Here is a 17,368-nt window from a genome sequence, read left to right as displayed (position 1 = left end):
TTCCCTTGCAGTTCTCATGGGAGGCAGGTATCTCTCAGGCTTGTGCTCTACCAAAGCACAGAAAGGTTCAGTGTCAGACCATGGCCACCAAGAAGCTCAGAGGCTCATCTCTGAGGACAGGATTGGTTTGAGGATAACTGTATCTCTCCAAGCAGGAGTTTGTAGTAGAAGAGGGTTTGGTGGTTTGTGGCACATTCAGCTCAGCAGACAGGAACTACAGATTGTCTCTTTGGCACCTGCTGTCCTTTAGCAGTCGGACGGCACCATCAGTCATATCCAGACACCATCAGGAAATTATTCCCAATCAATTATAATTGCTCTTCACCTACTTCCTGTATAAATCACTGATGTTTCACTGCAGATGCCAGTGAAACCAAGGAACAAGAGTCTCTTCCCTCGACTTTCTGCCTATGTCTCAGGCCCACCCACTGAGTTTCTAGGGATGGCCCTGCCATTCTGAGAAGCAGTCAGTGATTGGGATTTAAAAGCACTGGCATGTTTTATTGCCTCTGGAACCTAGGGACAGATGGGAGGAGGATAGTGTGTGCTCCTCATGTCTCTGTGATCCACAGGAAGGTGGGGAGAGGGGCTGCAAGACAGCGCCCACACCTCCAGCATTCAGATGGCAGAGGTTTCATGCAGAGGCAATGGAAGCAGAGATCTCATTAATGCTGGATTAGGTCCTCGAACAGCCTTTCCCAGTGGGATCCTGGGTGGAGTTTACCAGACAGGTGTTCTCACTTTCTTATTCATTCTTTTTCTCCATCCTCTCTTTATTTCCTCTTCTTCATCTCTTCCAGGCTTGTTTGTGTGCTTAGCAAGGAGAGGGACTGGTGTTCAGAGCTGGATTTGAAGCCTAGTAAAAGACCTGCTAAGGCAGGCGGCACCTAATGCTGTTTGATTTTCATGGTATCAGAACATTATGAGCTCTTCTTTTGAAATCTCAGCAATGTGTAAGATGGAATGAAACACCTTTGGGGAAGGGAAGGTCAGAGACTGAAATATCCTTTTGGAGAAGGGCAGAAAGCCAAGCTGGAAAGGCGAGATGCATGGAGACTCTGGAGGGGGCAGAGGAGTGGGGTGAGGGTGGTGAGGAGGGATGCCAGGAGGCCGAGGCTGGGCACAGAGTGGGATTGCGTGCGCCGCTGGAGCCGCGCCAGCTCAGATCCTGTTTGGCCGGAGTGGCGAGGATGCGTGGCCGTGGGTGGGTGGTGGTAGGGAGCCCGGTCAGGTGGGAGCGCGCTGGGGCAGGCGCGGGCGGGCGGCTGCAGCGACTTCCAGGCGGATGATTATTTTATGGAGTCCTCAGAAGTCCAAAGTTATGTGTGTTTGTTAAGCGCCGTAATGCTGAGTTTATTTAATGTGGTTTTAACTGCTGCGTGCTTTTATAAATCAAAATAATTAAAAATAATAAATTTGAAGGTTAAACAACAGCCTGTGCTGTGGCAAAGGAGAGAGAATGTCTCTGGGCTGTGTTTGCAGGGGGGAAACAGGGGTTCCCAACAGCTGCCTGCACCGCAGTTGTATACTTGAGGGCTCTGGGCAGGTTTCAGGCTGGTGTAGCAGGGAAAAGGCAGTGCCAAAGACCAGGCTGTGGCACCGCCATATCCCTTCACACCCTGTCAAGGCCATAATGAGGAAAAGCACAAGGCCATAATGAGGAAAAGTAGCAATGGCAGCCCCAGTTGTGTCCTCATGACAGCCAAAGATCACTGATTCTCTTCCTCTTCTCCGAGTTTTAAAGCACCTACAGACACTTGGATTTGCTGTACTCCTCATAGGATTTTCCGGCTATCGATATTCTTGTTGTTGCAGGGCGTTTCTATTGATGCCACATCTCAGCCTGCATTATTTACACAGAGCTATTGAATCTGTCCCAGTATTCAGGACAGCCTGACAGAACCCAGCCTCTCTCTTTAAAGGTTAAACAGGCCGGTCCCCTCACAGGATGAGCTGAGGGCTTGGGAAACGCAGGGCTCCAAACACCTACCTCCCTCTACACACACTCCCTTTCATTTTAGCTCAGAAAGGTTACCCTGAGGCGCCGGGGACTGGGAAGTGGAGGGTGCTGGAGAGTGTGTGTGTCTCTTTAAATGCTCTTTCTGTCAGCGTGATAAGGAATTTGATGGCTTTATCAGAAATACCAAAGCTTTATTTAGCAGGGTGAGGCGAGCGCCACTCGGCCCCTCACAATCTGCTGATAAATTGGAAAGAAGGAAAGGAAAGGAAAGGAAAGGAAAGGAAAGGAAAGGAAAGGAAAGGAAAGGAAAGGAAAGGAAAGGAAAGGAAAGGAAAGGAAAGGAAAGGAAAGGAAAGGAAAGGAAAGGAAAGGAAAGGAAAGGAAAGGAAAGGAAAGGAAAGGAAAGGAAAGGAAAGGAAAGGAAAGGAAAGGAAAGGAAAGGAAAAAGGGAGAGGGAGAAGAGAAGAGAAGAGAAGAGAAGAGAAGAGAAGAGAGAGAAGAGAAGAGAAGAGAAGAGAAGAGAAGAGAAGAGAAGAGAAGAGAAGAGAAGAGAAGAGAAGAGAAGAGAAGAGAGAAGAGAAGAGAAGAGAAGAGAAGAGAAGAGAAGAGAAGAGAAGAGAAGAGAAGAGAAGAGAAGAGAAGAGAAGAGAAGAGAAGAGAAGAGAAGAGAAGAAGAGAAGAGAAGAGAAGAGAAGAGAAGAGAAGAGAAGAGAAGAGAAGAGAAGAGAAGGCAGTGGGGAGAGGAAAAACTTTCCTTTATTGCATTTGAGCATGGCACAGCTTTCAGGGAACATGCAGCTGGACACATTCCATACCTGACCACAGCCGCTCTGGATGCTGAGGCCAGGTGCATGTTAGTGTCCTTGCTCAAGACCAAAGCTCTTGTGAAGCACAAAAGCAGCTTGGGTTTATCCCATTTTCTCTTCTGGTGTCCCCACTGTCCACCTGGTTGTATCTCTTGCATTATCCCTTTTCTTCTTTTGTCCCCAGTTTGCTGGATGGATTATCTTCCCTTTCACCTCCACCCATGGTACTTAAGCATTTTTTGGGCAACATCTGGGCTATAGTACAAACATTTGGATATAAAGGCTTCACTGTTTCTCCATCCCTCAGACTATGGATTTCAACAACAGGTTTGAGTTTGTTTCCTGAATCTCACCTGCCTTACCTGGAGCTTCCCTGCCAGGTTATGTAAGTGGGAGGCACAGCAGTAAAGTGAGAAAGGAGAGGTGTCTCATGGGGTCATTAGGCATGGTATGGAGGTGAATTCTGCAAAGTATTCCTTCTGCACCATGGAACATTCACAGCTGGAATGGGAAACAGCCCCCAGCTCAGGTTTTGTCCCAGCCCGCATTACTAATCCAGCTGCAAGAGGACAAGCTGACTTTTGAGGGGCATATCCACCCCTGGATCTTTGCAGTCCTTCCAGTGTCTCATTGGGCTGTGAGAGGATGTTTGTCAGTGCTCACCCCGGTTCTCCTACTCATGGGCATCCCTCAGAGGGGGAGTAGACGTGGTTGAGGAGATGGTTTGTGTGAGATGCTGCTCTCCACAGCAGAGATACATGATCTGATTTATCTATTGCAGACCCTTGTATTGTGGGGGCTCCTGCAGTAAGGGCAAAGCTGAGTCACAGAAATCTTCCCTCAATGCACTGTTGATGGGCTTGGGGAAGGCAGTGCTGAGTGAGGAGTCTAGGATCACAACCCCATCCTGCCTGCACTGTGTAATGCTACCACTGCTCTCTTTCTAAACAGGCTAAACGTCAATTTTGTAGTTAAATCACAGAACTGGGAGTCAAGTGTCCTGGTCCCTAGGCACAACTCTTCCAACTCCCCCATGGAAATCTAGTGCCTTCTCTTTGCCTCTGTGGGAGCACTCTATGCACATGAGCAGAGCAGCACCTGGGTTGGCAGCGGAGCAAGGAGTGTGCAGGTTTTTCCAAAGGATGCCCATTGCCAGGTCTCCATCGAGGTTGAAGGAGTTGCACTGCCTTACTGAAAAAAAACCTGGTCCTATGGTTGTGCAGCTGTCTGAGATCTGGGTTGGGAGGTGCTCGAGACAGACCCAGTATTTCTCCAGATCTGCATTTATCATTAACACATGACATCTATTTTTTATCATTGCCATGTTTTGTTGTTCATCGCGTGCCTGCACGCAGGCCACACACATTGTCACAGCTTTGGTCCCTTCTTGATGTCGTGCCTCCACACCTTTTCTTTCCATCTTTGTGTTCATTCTTACTCCTCCTCTTTCCTTTCTCTCTTTCATTTGATTTTTCCTCTCCCCTCGGCTTGCACGCATGCACACAGACAAACACATACGCATACAAAGCCCTTTCACAGTTGGATCATCTGTTCTTGGCTCTCGCCCACATCTCTTTTTGATGTGGTTTTTGGAGGGTTTGGGCCAAGTCCCCCATTTCTCTCTCTGACATCAGGAAGCCTGCTGCAGCCTCTGATTCCAGCCGGATCTGGTTAAGTCTCTTAGGAAACCTTGCCACCTACCAGGGTACAACTAGTGCTCTAAGCCTGGCCGGAAAGGAGAAAGAGGGCTTGATCTGTGCTGAGTTACAGCCTGATGTTCTGGACAGTTACTCATGATTTACACTGATTTGCATGAGCACAGAACAAGGTTCTGAGCTGATGCCGCATGGAGTGTCTGGAGGCACTGACTGTGGAGCTGCTCCTTTAGAAGGTATTTATCTTGTTGGGGTTGTGTGGTTGCTTTCCCTCTGCAAAGCTGGCCTCATAGGAGCAGTCCCCTGAGCTCCAGGCAGGGCTCTGCCTCTCAGCTCCCATTCTGGGGCTTGTTGTAAGGATTTAAAAGCACATTTTCTCTTGGCCTTAGCCTGGGACATCTCTTGGCTTTTTTTGAAGCCCTGTCTGGTGCAATGCTGTCCTCTAGCAGGGAGGACAACCTGTTCACTTGAGCACCATGCTAGAGAGAGCCGTCCATGGTCCCCGGGAAATGCAGCTGTCAGTCCCACAGGCAATTCCTCCTCCGGCAGGCAACGTAAAGATGGTGTGACTGTGAGAGGGTGAGTAGACAAGTTTAAAAAGGCTTAACAGCAATTGGGTCTAAATGACCCCTCTTCTCTGGAAGGTTTTAAAGATCCCGGTCACTTTTGGGAAGAGAGGCTTTCCTGCGTGCTCCCTGTGTGATGTCTCTGTGCGGCCGCGGAGTGGCTGCATCGCAGCTGGCTGGGCTCAGCAGTGCGGTGGAGTCCCCTGGGGGCTGCGGGGAATAGCTGTGCTTTCAGCACAGAGCGGCTGGATGGGACAAAGAGACAGAGGCAGGGACACAGCCCCGCTCTTCTCAACACTCTTCTCGTGAACTCCTGCCCAAGCTGCCCTCGTGGCTTGTCTCAAATCCTGTTAAGTCAGCAGCAAAACTTTCACCAGCCTCGGTAAAGAGCAACCATTTTCAGTCAGGTCAGTTCCGGGGCCAGGGATAGGGGTTAGGAGGGAAATACCTGAACGACAGTTTGCTTTAATAGAATGGGGAAGGAGGTGAGAGTAGATTGCTTTGGGCATGGGTAATGGGGCATGGAGACCTCACTGACTCAGCCAGCACTGCGAACTCTGTCCTGGTCACTCAAGCTGTGGCTGCTTGTCCTCTTGTCTGAAATGAGCCCATCATCTCAGCCTGCAACCTAGCAGGCTCACGTCCTCTGCCACAGTGCATCTTTCCATGTGGCACTAACTGGCCACACCAACCAGGATCTGGGGCTGGAGGGGCTGTGGAGCCTGGACCCCGTTGGCTTCTCTTGCAGCTCAGTGATGACAAGTTTGCCCCATAGCTGCCCACACAGCCCATACGCACACTTTGCATTTGCTGATGGTCTTGGGTAAAATTTGTTCCTTTCTAAAAGGAAAATTTGTATAGAATGGGCTAAAAGGCCTCAGGCTCCCCTAGTCTGGGCCTGGGGTGCTGGGATAGCACAGCTCCTCCCTGAAGCTGGCTAATAGAAATCAGTCCTGATTAGGATTAGTCCAGCCAGCACTGAGCTGGCAGGCTGATAATCTAATAAAAATTCCCAGGATTGGTTTACTCTGGGGAGGATTTGTGCTGGACGCGGGAGGAGCAGGATTAGCCCAGCTGTGTTAGGGAAGGGAGGGCAGCCCAGGGTGGGCCGGGAGGCTGCCGAGAGGGTGGGGGAAGCAAGACGGACAGCAAGAGTAAGTGGAAGTGACAGGGTCAGACCGGGCCTTTGTCCTACAGCCTGATTAGAGAGTCTGCCCCCAGTTTCTTACACTTTGGGATGTTGTCGGACAAACTGGAGCTTAAATCTGTCAGAGCACAGTAGAGATTGGAGTTGACATCCCAGGAACATATTCCTTGCTGTGCAGAAATCCAGCCCTGCTGGGGAAATGTGAAATGCCCACCCCAGCCCCCTCTGAGTTGGAGGAGATGAGCTCAACTTCTTCCTTTAGCTGTGTTGGGTGGATGAGGCTGAGAGCAGAGAGGCTTGTCCAGAAGCCAGGATCTGCCATGAGTGATCTGTGTTGAGTTCCATACTGATCTTTCCAGCTTCAGCCCCTGATGGAGAGCAAGTCCTGAATGCCAGGTTGCTTTCCAGCTGAAGTCACCAGGCTTCGTTGCATGTAGTGGCAAAGGCACCCACCATATGTGAGTGGGAACTGGGCAAGAGATCTTTGTTCCTCCATGGAATCTTAGGGTGGGTACTAAAGCTCCTTAATATAAAGGGAGGAGGTCTGAAGCTGCAGGTAGTGACTCTTCAGACTGGGGCTGCCAAGGACTTCTTGGGTTGCTGTTGTTGAGGAAGACCCTTAATAGGGGAGGCAGAGCAGGAAGGTAATTTTCCGGCAGTAGTAGCCAGGCAACAAGCTTTGCAGTGTTGTTGGTTTTTTGGCAACCCTGTGAGGGCTCCATGCCCCATGCTGGGTTGCCTGGGGAGCTGCTGGTGTGTCTGGTGCAGCAGACAGGCGTGGGGAGCTCACTCAGCTCCTCCTCTGGCTGCTCTGGTGGTGAATGGAGGGCACCCAGGCAGCCTTCTTGCTGCAAGAATTCTCGGCCTGTAGTGCCTGTAACAACTGTGGAAAACAGAAGTAACCCTGAAATGTGTGTGCCCATTTCCCTCATTTTAAATGAAGAATATATGGGGGAAGAACAAAGACTCAAAGTTTTCACCTTGATGTTGCACGAGATGGTCTGTGGATTATTTCAGATATATTCTAAAGAACCTAAAGGTGCCCTGACAGCCTGCTCTGGCTGCCTCAGTTGTTTAATGCTCCCTAGGCGAGTCAGGAGAGAAAGTAGCCCCACAATCTTCCAAATTCATCCTTTAACTCTCCCTGTTACTCCATTCTCCTCACCTTCAACTCATCTAGACTGACTTTTCTGCTCCTTGCCTGGGAATTTCATCACAAAATCCCAGGCCCTCTAAATGTGTCTTATCCCTGTGGGGACACTGCAGAGAGAGACCTTTTGGAGCATGGAGGGGGGAGTCCTGCCAGGAGCGGAACCACAACAGCCACTTCAGATGTTCCTGGACAAAAAGGCAGGAGCTGTATAGAATGCAAACCACTTACTTGAGTCAGAACTTGACAGAGAAATGCCCTTGGACCTACAGAAGGTGCAAATTTTGTGAGGGGGTTTTTGTCCTTTCAAAAATCTGCTGGTCCTGCGGATGGGCTGGAGCATTTATCAGCTGAGTGTATCTGTCTGTGGACCAGCTTCCTAAAAGCTCTGGGGTCTGGTGCTTGTTTGGGACACCCTCCCCTTTAACTACCAACCTCTGTCCCTGCAAAAGGTGAAAAAAAAAGCAAAAGCCCCTAAGATAAAACCAGGATAACTAAGTAACAGGAGCTGTGTCCTCTCCAGGCTCTGGTAGCTGCATATATGATTGTCATCTTGATGAAATCCCCCCGGATGTAATGAGCTGATTTTCTGCTGTTAATATTGCATCTGCTGATGAAGGATTCGTTAGGATAATGGAACGAAGCTAAAATATAAATGACTCGCTGTCAAGAAGCAGCTTTTGCTAGTGTTCTCCTGACAGTTCCTTGGCCATGGCTAGGGAGTTTTGTGTGCTCTGCACATGTTTGCAAGGTGTGTGCGATTATTGGGTCCTGCATGTACAGGGACACGTGGGTGTCAGGGTAGGTACCCTATGAGCCCACTGCCTGGGTGCCTGGAACCCTCTGGCACACCATGGGCACTGGCAGGGTTCTCTGTGCCAGAGGGGACCAAATGGTGCTGCCTCAGAGAGCAGCAGCCAGGGAAAGTTGCTCCTTTGCTGAGCTGAGGCTGCCAGGAGGGAATGTGTGTTGCTGGAAAAGCATCTGTGCCTTCACTCCAGGTCATTTTCAGATCTGGCATCTTCCTTTTCTCTTCCTGTTTAATTGCAAAAGTTGCTCTGTTTTCTTTCTGAACAAGAGAAATCAGTTTAAGCATTTTATAAAGTAAAACAGATATTTGCTCACAAAGCTTTTGTGAATGCAGAGTATTTTTTCATTGGAAAATGCAAAAAATATCTTGGTAAAAGTGCTTGTCATACTGCTGAACAGTAATCCAACATCTGGGCAGAAAATCTCAAAGTTCCACTGTTGATTTGGAGAGATGGGGTTGGTTTTCCTTGCAAAAAGTAGAAAAGAACCAGCTCTGTCAGTAAAGGGATTTTAACTTTAATGCAGTTTTGCACACGTGACCCCAGCACTAGTTTCCCACCCCATGTCAGGGCTGTGCACACATCTGAGCAGGTGTCAAATCATTCTTAGCAGATGTGGAGAGGAGAAACTTCTACAAAATACCTTTAAAGAATACATTTTCAAGTATCTTTGGTATCTTTGACTTTCTGTACATTTTGTTAAAACATTAACCAAAAAATAAAATTGCCAACCCTTCCTTTTACCCTGTGCCTGAGGGCATTTGGTGTTTTCCCTTCAAATCCATAGACACAGGTCCAGTTCCTGGACCCATGAGAATCTCAGTTTTCATTGTTTGTTTGGGGTGGGATTTTTTTTTTTGTTTGTTTTTTTTTTTTTTTTTTTTTGTTTTTTGTTTTTTTTTTGTTTTGTTTTTTTTTTTGTTTTGTTTTTAATCACATTTCTCTCTCTTCTGATTATCAAGGGAAAAAAAAGAGAGAATGCAAACATGAACCATAATGGCTCAAAAATTAAATTAAAAGACCTTGTTTTCCATTATTATTTTTCAAATCCCATTTTTCAGCCAGTAATGTCAGGGATCAGAGCAGTGATTTTAGCTTTTTTTCCATAGCAGTTTTTCTGGAAGTGTGAGGTGGTGGTGGCCAAGCCCCTCCTAACCTGCACATCTTTGGTGAATATTTGAACAAAGCCTGGCCTGACACTACTTTTGGGGAGTTCCTCTCACTTTTCAGATTCCTCTAGTGAGGAACATCAGTGGTTTAATTGAATCATTCTTTACAAAAGACTGTGAATATCAATGACAGAGGAGGGTGGAGACACATGAATATGATGCTGGAAATTTTACATTGAAATGTATTTGATGGAAAACAGCCTTCTGACCAAGTGAAATGCAGAATGTGTGGGGATAAACATACGTGTAGTACTTTGTCAGCCTTTTTGTGAAAACATTTCTTCGCTTTTCTTCATGATAAAGACTACATGAAAGAAAATTTTCAACTAGAAACTTATTTTCCCCAAGATATTTGTCAGGAAAAAGAACAACCTTTTCTGTCCAGCATTCTATCAGAATTTGACTTGGGCAAATCTAAGGAAATGAGTGAGATGTAGTGGCCTCCCTGGAGGCCAAATGCAAGGGACAAGGAAGCCCAGGCGTATCCCTGTCCCACTGAATTCCCAGAGACAACTCTGCCAGGACTCTGATATGCCAGAAGAGGCAGAACAGGGACATTTTCTAGGGGATGAGAGTTACTCCCAATGGCAGGTGGGGCAGAAAAAGTGGAAAACCTTTTGTGCTTCTGCACTTTATATTGCACAAGCTTTAAAGTCCCGAACTCACAGAGGACGAAGCTGGTGAACAATTTGCAGTTTCTTTGCTACCTCTTGGCGAGAGTATCACAGCCAGACCCAGGAAATTGCAAGTTGTGAGCTGGGCTCCAAAAATGTGAGATCATCCTGGAGGTTTGGAGATGGAGTAGGGAAATGCCGAAGGGTATGACATTCTTGGACTTGCATTCTGAGTCCTTCGGCCTTTCTGGACTTTCTGCAGAATTAGCCTCGGCAAGGGGGAGGAGGTGGGCAGGGAGGTCTGACCAGAATCCGCCCCTCTTGGCATCTCTGAGGCTTTTTATACCAGTTGCTTAAGGGCAAAGAGCCAGATCCTGAGCCAGCATTGGTGTCAGCAGGGCCTCTGTGATTCACACACACTCGGGCTCTCCTCCCAGTGTCAGGGAAACTCTTTTGAGGAATTTGGTTGCAAATTCAAGCATGGCTTGGCTGGGACAGAGTGTCTGTGTTACGGGAGGGACCTCTTGGCTCTGGGGATTGTTGTTGTTTGGCAGGCTCAACCTATAGCAGCCAGCCTGGGGGGATAGCACAGGCTTCTCAAATCCTCCACTGGGGCTTTTCCTCCGTTTCCACTCTTCTCCAGGTACCTCCAGAGCCAAGCAAGCCCTGTCACCTCTTCCCATGTACCAGGTCTCTTGGCCATCACTTGGAGCATTTCTGTGTGCATGTTTCTGTGTGTCACAATTATTTTTTTTCCTAGGGTCCCCTGTTTCATCATTATCTTAATCAGTGTTGTGTTAAGTTTCATGCTTCCTTTGACCTTTATTTTTGGCCTGGTTATGCTGTTTTATATGCCTCTGACACTTGTCCCCTGGTGCTATTGCCAGGGAAACTCAGCACTGAGGCCTTTCCCTTTTCCCCCACCCCCTTGTCCCTTTCTGTTTAATTTTTTTCTTTCTTTTTTTTTCTTTTTTTTTTTTTTTTTTTTTTTTTTTTCTTTTAACATGGTTTTCCTAAAAAGTTTTTTAATCAATCAAATTTGAGGCAGAAAATAGGCTTGGTCACGCCTGGTCCTTGGGTCGTGTGACACTCACTCAGGGTCCTGACAGCTCCTCAAAGGGGGCACCCGGGATGAGGAGGGGGAGCACAACGCGTTTCCCCAGGAAAGAGCCCGTTTCCATGGCACTGCCCCCACCTCTCCGCCATCCGCCAGCCCGACGTGGGCCTGAGGCTCTTCAAAAGGGGCGTTGGGAAGCGGGCGTGTGTGCGGGGCCGGGAACAAAACGGAGGCGCGGGGGCGGCGGCGGCGGGGGCCGCGCCGACAGCTGCCGGCTGCTCGGGCCTGGAGCTCGTGGGGAGCCAGCGGCAGCGACGGCGGCGGAGCCGGGCCCCAGCCCAATCTGCATAATCAGGGGCTTTTCATAAATGCCCCATTTTTCATCGCCATCGAAGACATTTGCTCAGGGAGAGCCGGTAACCCTGGCAGGGAGGGACAGCGCCCAGCGCTTCCCAGTCCCGGCGCACGCCCCTGGCTGTGCCTCCTCGCTTGCTCTGCTCTCCTACCGCCGTCCTCTCTGCCCGGTCTCTGCCGGCAGGCAGGTGCCCGCCCTCTGTCAGATGCGGCTCACGCTGCTCTGGCTGTGGCACGGCCCTGCTGGGGCCGGCATGGAGGGAGTGTGAAGCCAGCCTCAGTGCCAGCTCCCACCCTTGGCTCAGCATGTGCCACAGCGTCCTGGGCACTGCCGGTTTTTCCTTGGGTCCTCCCTGATTCCTTCAACTTTGCCTCTCCCCACCCTGCCCTAGGAAACCACTTGCCCTTCTGCTGATTTTGTCTAAGGCTGTACACCTGGGATTTTAAAACCCTTTTCTTCACCACCAGCCCCTTTCTCAAGCTCTCTTCTCTCACTCTTCTCCCTCCTGTCCTTCTTTACCCCACGCCCTTTCCAGTTCTTCATTTGTGCAGGGTCTTTTGCTGCTTTCTCTCTTTTTTATAATTAATGATTATCTTTAATTGGTTTGCTTAGGCAGCCTGACAGCAAATTAGCAGGAGCCAGCCCAGGGCTGCCGAATGCCAAGTTTGGGGACTGCTGTGCTTTACAGGCGCTGTGGCAGGAGATGAACTCCTTGGGATCCCCCCTTGGCACTCCCCTCCTGCTCTGCTGGGCTGTGCTGTAGCTGTGCTGCGAGCTGGGGTTCTGGGGCCTTCCCTGGTCCTTAGTGCCATCTGTGCTGGGAAACTGGGACTGGCAGTGGATGCTGTCCCTGCTCCTCTGTCCCTTGCCTGGCTCCAGCACTCCCAAAGCGTCCAGCAGGCACTGAGCTGCAGGGTTACCTCTGTAATGGTCTGTGTCCCTTTCCTGCTGCCCAGTGCTGGTTTTCCTTCTCTTTTTTGCATGATCACCTTTGTGGAGCTGGGCTCTGCTCAGCAGGTTTGAGCAGAGGGCACAGGGTGAGAGGCAGGGCAGGATCTCCCAGGGAGCGCGGTGCCAAGGGGTCTCTCCAGCCCAGCAAAGCAGGTGGCTCTACCCAGTGCTAAAGGCAGGTAATGGGGACAGGGTGCAGAGAGAGGGGGGCTTTGCTCTTTTCCTCCTTTTGCAGTGATTTCCCTTTGCTTTGCTTTTCTTTTCTTTGCCTTTTTTATAGCTCCCATTTTTCTTTTTTATGAGAGAGAAACTGCAGGGTTCTCCCAGGGCTGGGAAGAGCGTTTGGTCCCAGGCTGCTCCCAGCCAGATGGAGGGGAAAAGAAGGGGGGCAGTGGGCCCATAATCCTGGGAGGAGAGTTTTCCTAGTTAAAGAGGATTTGGGATAGAGTCTGGGACATTTCAGCATCTTATTTTATGAAGAAGGGGCAGACCGTGACCTATTTGGGATGCTTGTGAATTTTCAGCAAAAACTTTGCTGGGAGTAGCCCTACAACTGGGGATGGAGCTGGTTTGTGCTGTGCTGCTGGTGTTGCCTTGTAATAGCAGCCAAAAGAGGGAAAAATGGGAAATAGCACAAGTTTCCCTCTCCTTTGGCCCAGACCTTCTCAGCTGAGCAGTCCAAGATTGGCAGGAGACAATAGCTGGGTGAGGCTGCTCAATTGAATCTATAGAGCAGCCAGAATATTCCAACCCCTCTGCAAAACCAGGAAGGTTTGTTGGGCTGGTGACAGCAGGATATGTTTCTTGTCCCCAGGAATCCTGGACTCTCTCAGTTGTCCTTGCTTCAGGTGTTAAATGGGTGATTTGCCCTTACTGGACACCATTCCAACCCTCCAACTGAGTGTTAACATCTACAAATGCCTTTTTATGGGATCCAGAGCACATAAAGAAGTGAAATCAGAGGGATGTGCTGTCTTCCCGGGATTTCTGTCATGGAGGAACAGCCTTTTTGTCAGTCAGAGAGGTCCCTGCTGCATTCCAGGTTCATGAAAGATGGAAGCCAGCGCAAACACGTCTGCTCTCGGATCTGCGTGTTTTTCAGCTGTGAGTGTACTGGCAAACACCATGCTGTGCTACCTTGCTGCAGCCTGGCCTCTTTCCCAAAGATTGGTATGATTATAGCTCACTCAGGTGACAACTCTGATAACGCATGTAGAGACTGGAGCCGGCAGGTCACCTGCGGGGCTCAGGGGCTTCAGCTGCAGGGCTCCCTCCTGTGCCCCTGTCCCTGCCCTGCCCAGGACATATGGCTGTGCACTCCCTCACAGCTCTCGTTTCCCTTCCCAGTCCCGATGACACTCTCAGAGTCCCTCACATTGCTTTGCCAGTGTTTTGGACCTTAGTTGAGCTTTGGGTCTCTGCACAGCAAGGCTAGGGGATGAGTTTTTCTATCCTGAGGGAGGAGGGAGAGGGATGAAAGAAGTGTGGGAAAAATATTTGCTAGAAAAGTCATTGAGACCTTGCTGCCCATTTCACTTTTAGGTGGCCTTGGTTTATTCCCACAGCAGATGTGCCTGCAATAGCAGAAGATATATTTGATTTGTGGTGAAACTTCCACGTTCTGTGCACTTGGATAGTCTCCTTTTCTTTTTCATATCCCACTCCCTCTGAGGTGGTGTTTTAAGACCCTTTTCACTTTCCTGTTCTCATCTCACTGCCCTTCAGTGAACCACCTCCTCTGCTTGCTTTGCAGTCTATCAGATTTATTGCTGTTGCTATACTGATCAGGACCTTTTAAAAACTTGGTAGTGCCACTGGAGTGTCAGGCACTGCATAAGGTTGAAGGGAGGCACAGCTTCCTCTCCAAGAGGGTGGCCATCCCTCTCCGTACTGTCAGAGCTGTCTCTTCCCTTCTGATTTTAGCAATGCGGGTGCCAGGATTCACCCTCTCCCTTTGCAGTTTAGGGGCTCCATGATAATCGTGCAGTTCTTGACAATTGAAGAGCAGCTGAGGGTCACCAGCTGTTTCACTGTAGAGCTGCAGGGGGGAAACTGAGTTGAAGGTGCCTGAAGATGTCCTCAAAGCTCATGAAGTGACCCGCTGAGGGATTGTATCCCACCTGGGCTCCAAGGTTCTCATCACAACCCATCCCACAGGCTGCCAACACAACCCATCATGGCAAAGGAAACAAGGGGAGCACATGATGCCTCCTGTCTTGCCCTGCTGTGCCTTTGGCTTGTCCTGCTGCCCTTCCTTTCCTCTTCTTGCTCTGGCACTCGCTGCTCCCAGCACATGCCCTGACTCCTGCCTGGACAGCCTGAGCTGGCTCCTTTAAGGCAGGCACGCCAGGGGATTGCGCGCGGTGCCAGCCTTCGCTGTGAGTGCCTCTCGCACTTCCCCCTTGGAAAGTTTCCTGCCCAATTGTTATGTGCGATCCGATCTGAAAGTTGCTCTCTAAGCTTCTTGTCACATTTTGACTTAATGAAGTGCAACTGGAGTGGGAATTGGGGTTCATCACGCCAGTCTCACTGCGCTCCCTTGTTGTCAGAAAACAGGGGCGGTTGGGGACCGTAATGCAACGCTGCAAGTCGTTATCATTCCGGTCAGTCTGTTTAACACAAAATTAAACAAAGAACTAATTAGTGCCTCATGAATTAATAAATGCGCAGTTGCCGGGTAGGAAGGGGAGGAAGGAAAAAAGGTTGTTGAGGAAAGATACTGAAAAAGTCGAATTAGGATGTTGTGTCAAGGGGAAAAAAAAAAACTGAGTCCACTTTGGCGAAGAGTTTGGATCCATTGGTTTCCTTGGAATAAGCTCCCCTCCTCCTCCTCCTCCTGCGTCCTGCATGTCTGCTCTGGAGCAGTGATGAACGACAGGCACAGGGACGAGGCAGCCTTTCAGTGCTTCTTTGAGGGGGCTCACAAGAAAGATGGGGACAAAGTTTTTAACAGGGCCTATCATGATTGGACAAGGGGTGATGGTTTTAAAGTAAAAGAGGCACAATTTAGCCTAGATACAAGGAAGAAAATGGTTATGGTGAGAGTAGTGAGACCCTGGCACAGGTTGCTCAGTGAAGCTGTGTCTGCACCATCCCTGGAAGTGTTCAAGGCCAGGTTGGATGGAGCTTGTAGCAACCCGGTCTAGTGTAAAGTGTCCCTGCCTATGGCAGGGGAGTTGGACTATACGACCTTTAAAGGTCCCTTCCAACTCAAACCATTACAGGACTTTATGATTTTCCAATTATGTTCCCTAGAAGCTGCATCTGGGGTCCAGTAGCCAAATACAAATACTTACCCAAAGCGGATGTGGGAACTAAGAGGTGTGGGGTAGAAGCCTGTCATTGGAAAGGAGGGAGACTTCAAAGATGTTCGTGATGAGCAAGTCTCCTCTCTTCGTCTGAAGGCTTTTTCCTGGAGAAGCCACAGTTGACACAGTAACAGTGTGTAATCTCAGATTAACCATGTCCCAGCAGCCCTCCCCCTGGTCCTTGTCCTCCCTGGCCCCATTCCCAGAGGGAGGGTGCGGTGCTGGCCAGCCCGCGGCGGGGCTGGCCGCGAGGGCCGAGCCGGACGCCCACTCGGCCGTTCCCACAGGTGCTGTGCTGTGCCACGCTGCCAGTGAGCGGGCTCGGCTCTGGCACATTGTCAGGCAGGGAAGCAGAGCTGGGGGAGGGAAGAGTCCATCCTTAAGAGGACATGTCAAGTACAATTAGCGTTATCTGTCTAAATATGTACTGGGAACACAGAATACAAGAGGAGGCCTGGCTGGCTTTAATGGAGACATATGCAAGGTCATATTGCCTCATACAATCCCCCAATCTGATTTGGGGATTACACATTCTAAGTAAATTGGCGTTATTCCTCTTGCATCATTGATAAGCTGTGGCCAAAAGAAGAGGAGTAAAAAAAAAAAAAAAAAAAAACAATTAAAAACCCAATCCCAAGAATTGATCGTGCACAGGGGTTAGGGAGTGAAGGCAGGAAGGCAGAGAGTTACAGGCAGAGGGCTTGGGAAAGAGGGAGAGAACAAAAGAGAGGGAAGGAAAAAACAGTGTGACAGTGGCAGAGAAAGCAGTGGAAAGAGCAAGGAAAAAAAGGAGAACAAAGGGAAGGAAAAGGTGAAAGAAGGGATATCAGAAGAACTGAGGGTGCCAGGGTGGGAGAAGCACCTCAAATCAGGGAGCTGTTACTCCAGCCATGCCCTCAGCCTTTTTAGCATCAGGAATTGAGTGGGAAAGGAAGGAGCCAGGCTGGTTACGCATCTTCCTCACCCGAGGGGCTCTGTCCTCCTGTCCATGTATCCATCTGGGATATCTCACCAGCTCCTTCCTGCTCTGGGTCCCAGCCAACATGTGGCATCTATCTTTGGCAGTGGCAGAGTACAAGTGACAGGAGGAGGTCGTCCACATGCACAGAGTGCCAGGGCCCTGGAAGACAGGGCTGAGCCATGGCAGCAGCACGAAGTCCCCTGAATCCCTCTCATTTTTGTCCTACCAGGGACTCGAGAGGGTCTCAGAAGGGCTGAGTCGTGGCACACACTGCTGCACCCAGAGGAGGGAACGTGCGGAGAGCTGGCATGTGGCATGGACAGCTGGGGCTCCTGGACACAACCACGGGCATGCTGGGCAGGACCTCGGGGCAGTTTGTCATTCTACTGCCACCTGGGCAGCTGTGAGAGCTGTTTTGGCAGGGCTGCAAAACAGAGGATACAGGAATGGGCCAGGCACCCTTGCCACTGTGCATGAAGCCACCCTATGCTCCTGGCCACCTCCCAGCTCCGGGAGAGGGAAGACCCTGTCTGGCTGCAGAGCAGTCTTCCCCAGCTGTGAGCTCTCCTCCCACCCTGCCTGCACAGAATAACCCCCTCCAGAAGTCTCATGGCACGGCTTTTATGCTCTGTCACATTTTTGGACCATATGGTTTTAAATAATTCAATTTACTTTTCATGTATTTTGCTGTGACTTTTTTTCTCCTGTCCCTTTTCTCATTTGTCCTCACTCTCTGCATTCTCCTGGTCGGAAAATGCACAGATGAGTGGTTAAGGGGGTTCAGTGACATGGGACCCAGTCCTGCGCCCGTCATCTTGTGCCCCACAAGGTGTGCAAGGGAGGCCTCACCATTAGCACAG

General features: G+C 49.8%; 1 protein-coding gene across 6 annotated transcripts in view; it reads left to right on the top strand.

The window, feature by feature from the left end:
• The window catches only part of CASZ1 (castor zinc finger 1), a 276,777-nt gene that overhangs the window by 155,168 nt on the left and 104,241 nt on the right, over nucleotides 1–17,368 (top strand). The gene's annotated exons all lie outside the window — the stretch shown is intronic.

Source organism: Vidua chalybeata, chromosome 22, assembly GCF_026979565.1.
Source record: "Vidua chalybeata isolate OUT-0048 chromosome 22, bVidCha1 merged haplotype, whole genome shotgun sequence".
NCBI lineage: Eukaryota > Metazoa > Chordata > Aves > Passeriformes > Viduidae > Vidua > Vidua chalybeata.
The sequence above is the reverse complement of the archived record's forward strand: the minus strand, read 5'-3'. Positions and strand labels throughout refer to the sequence as shown.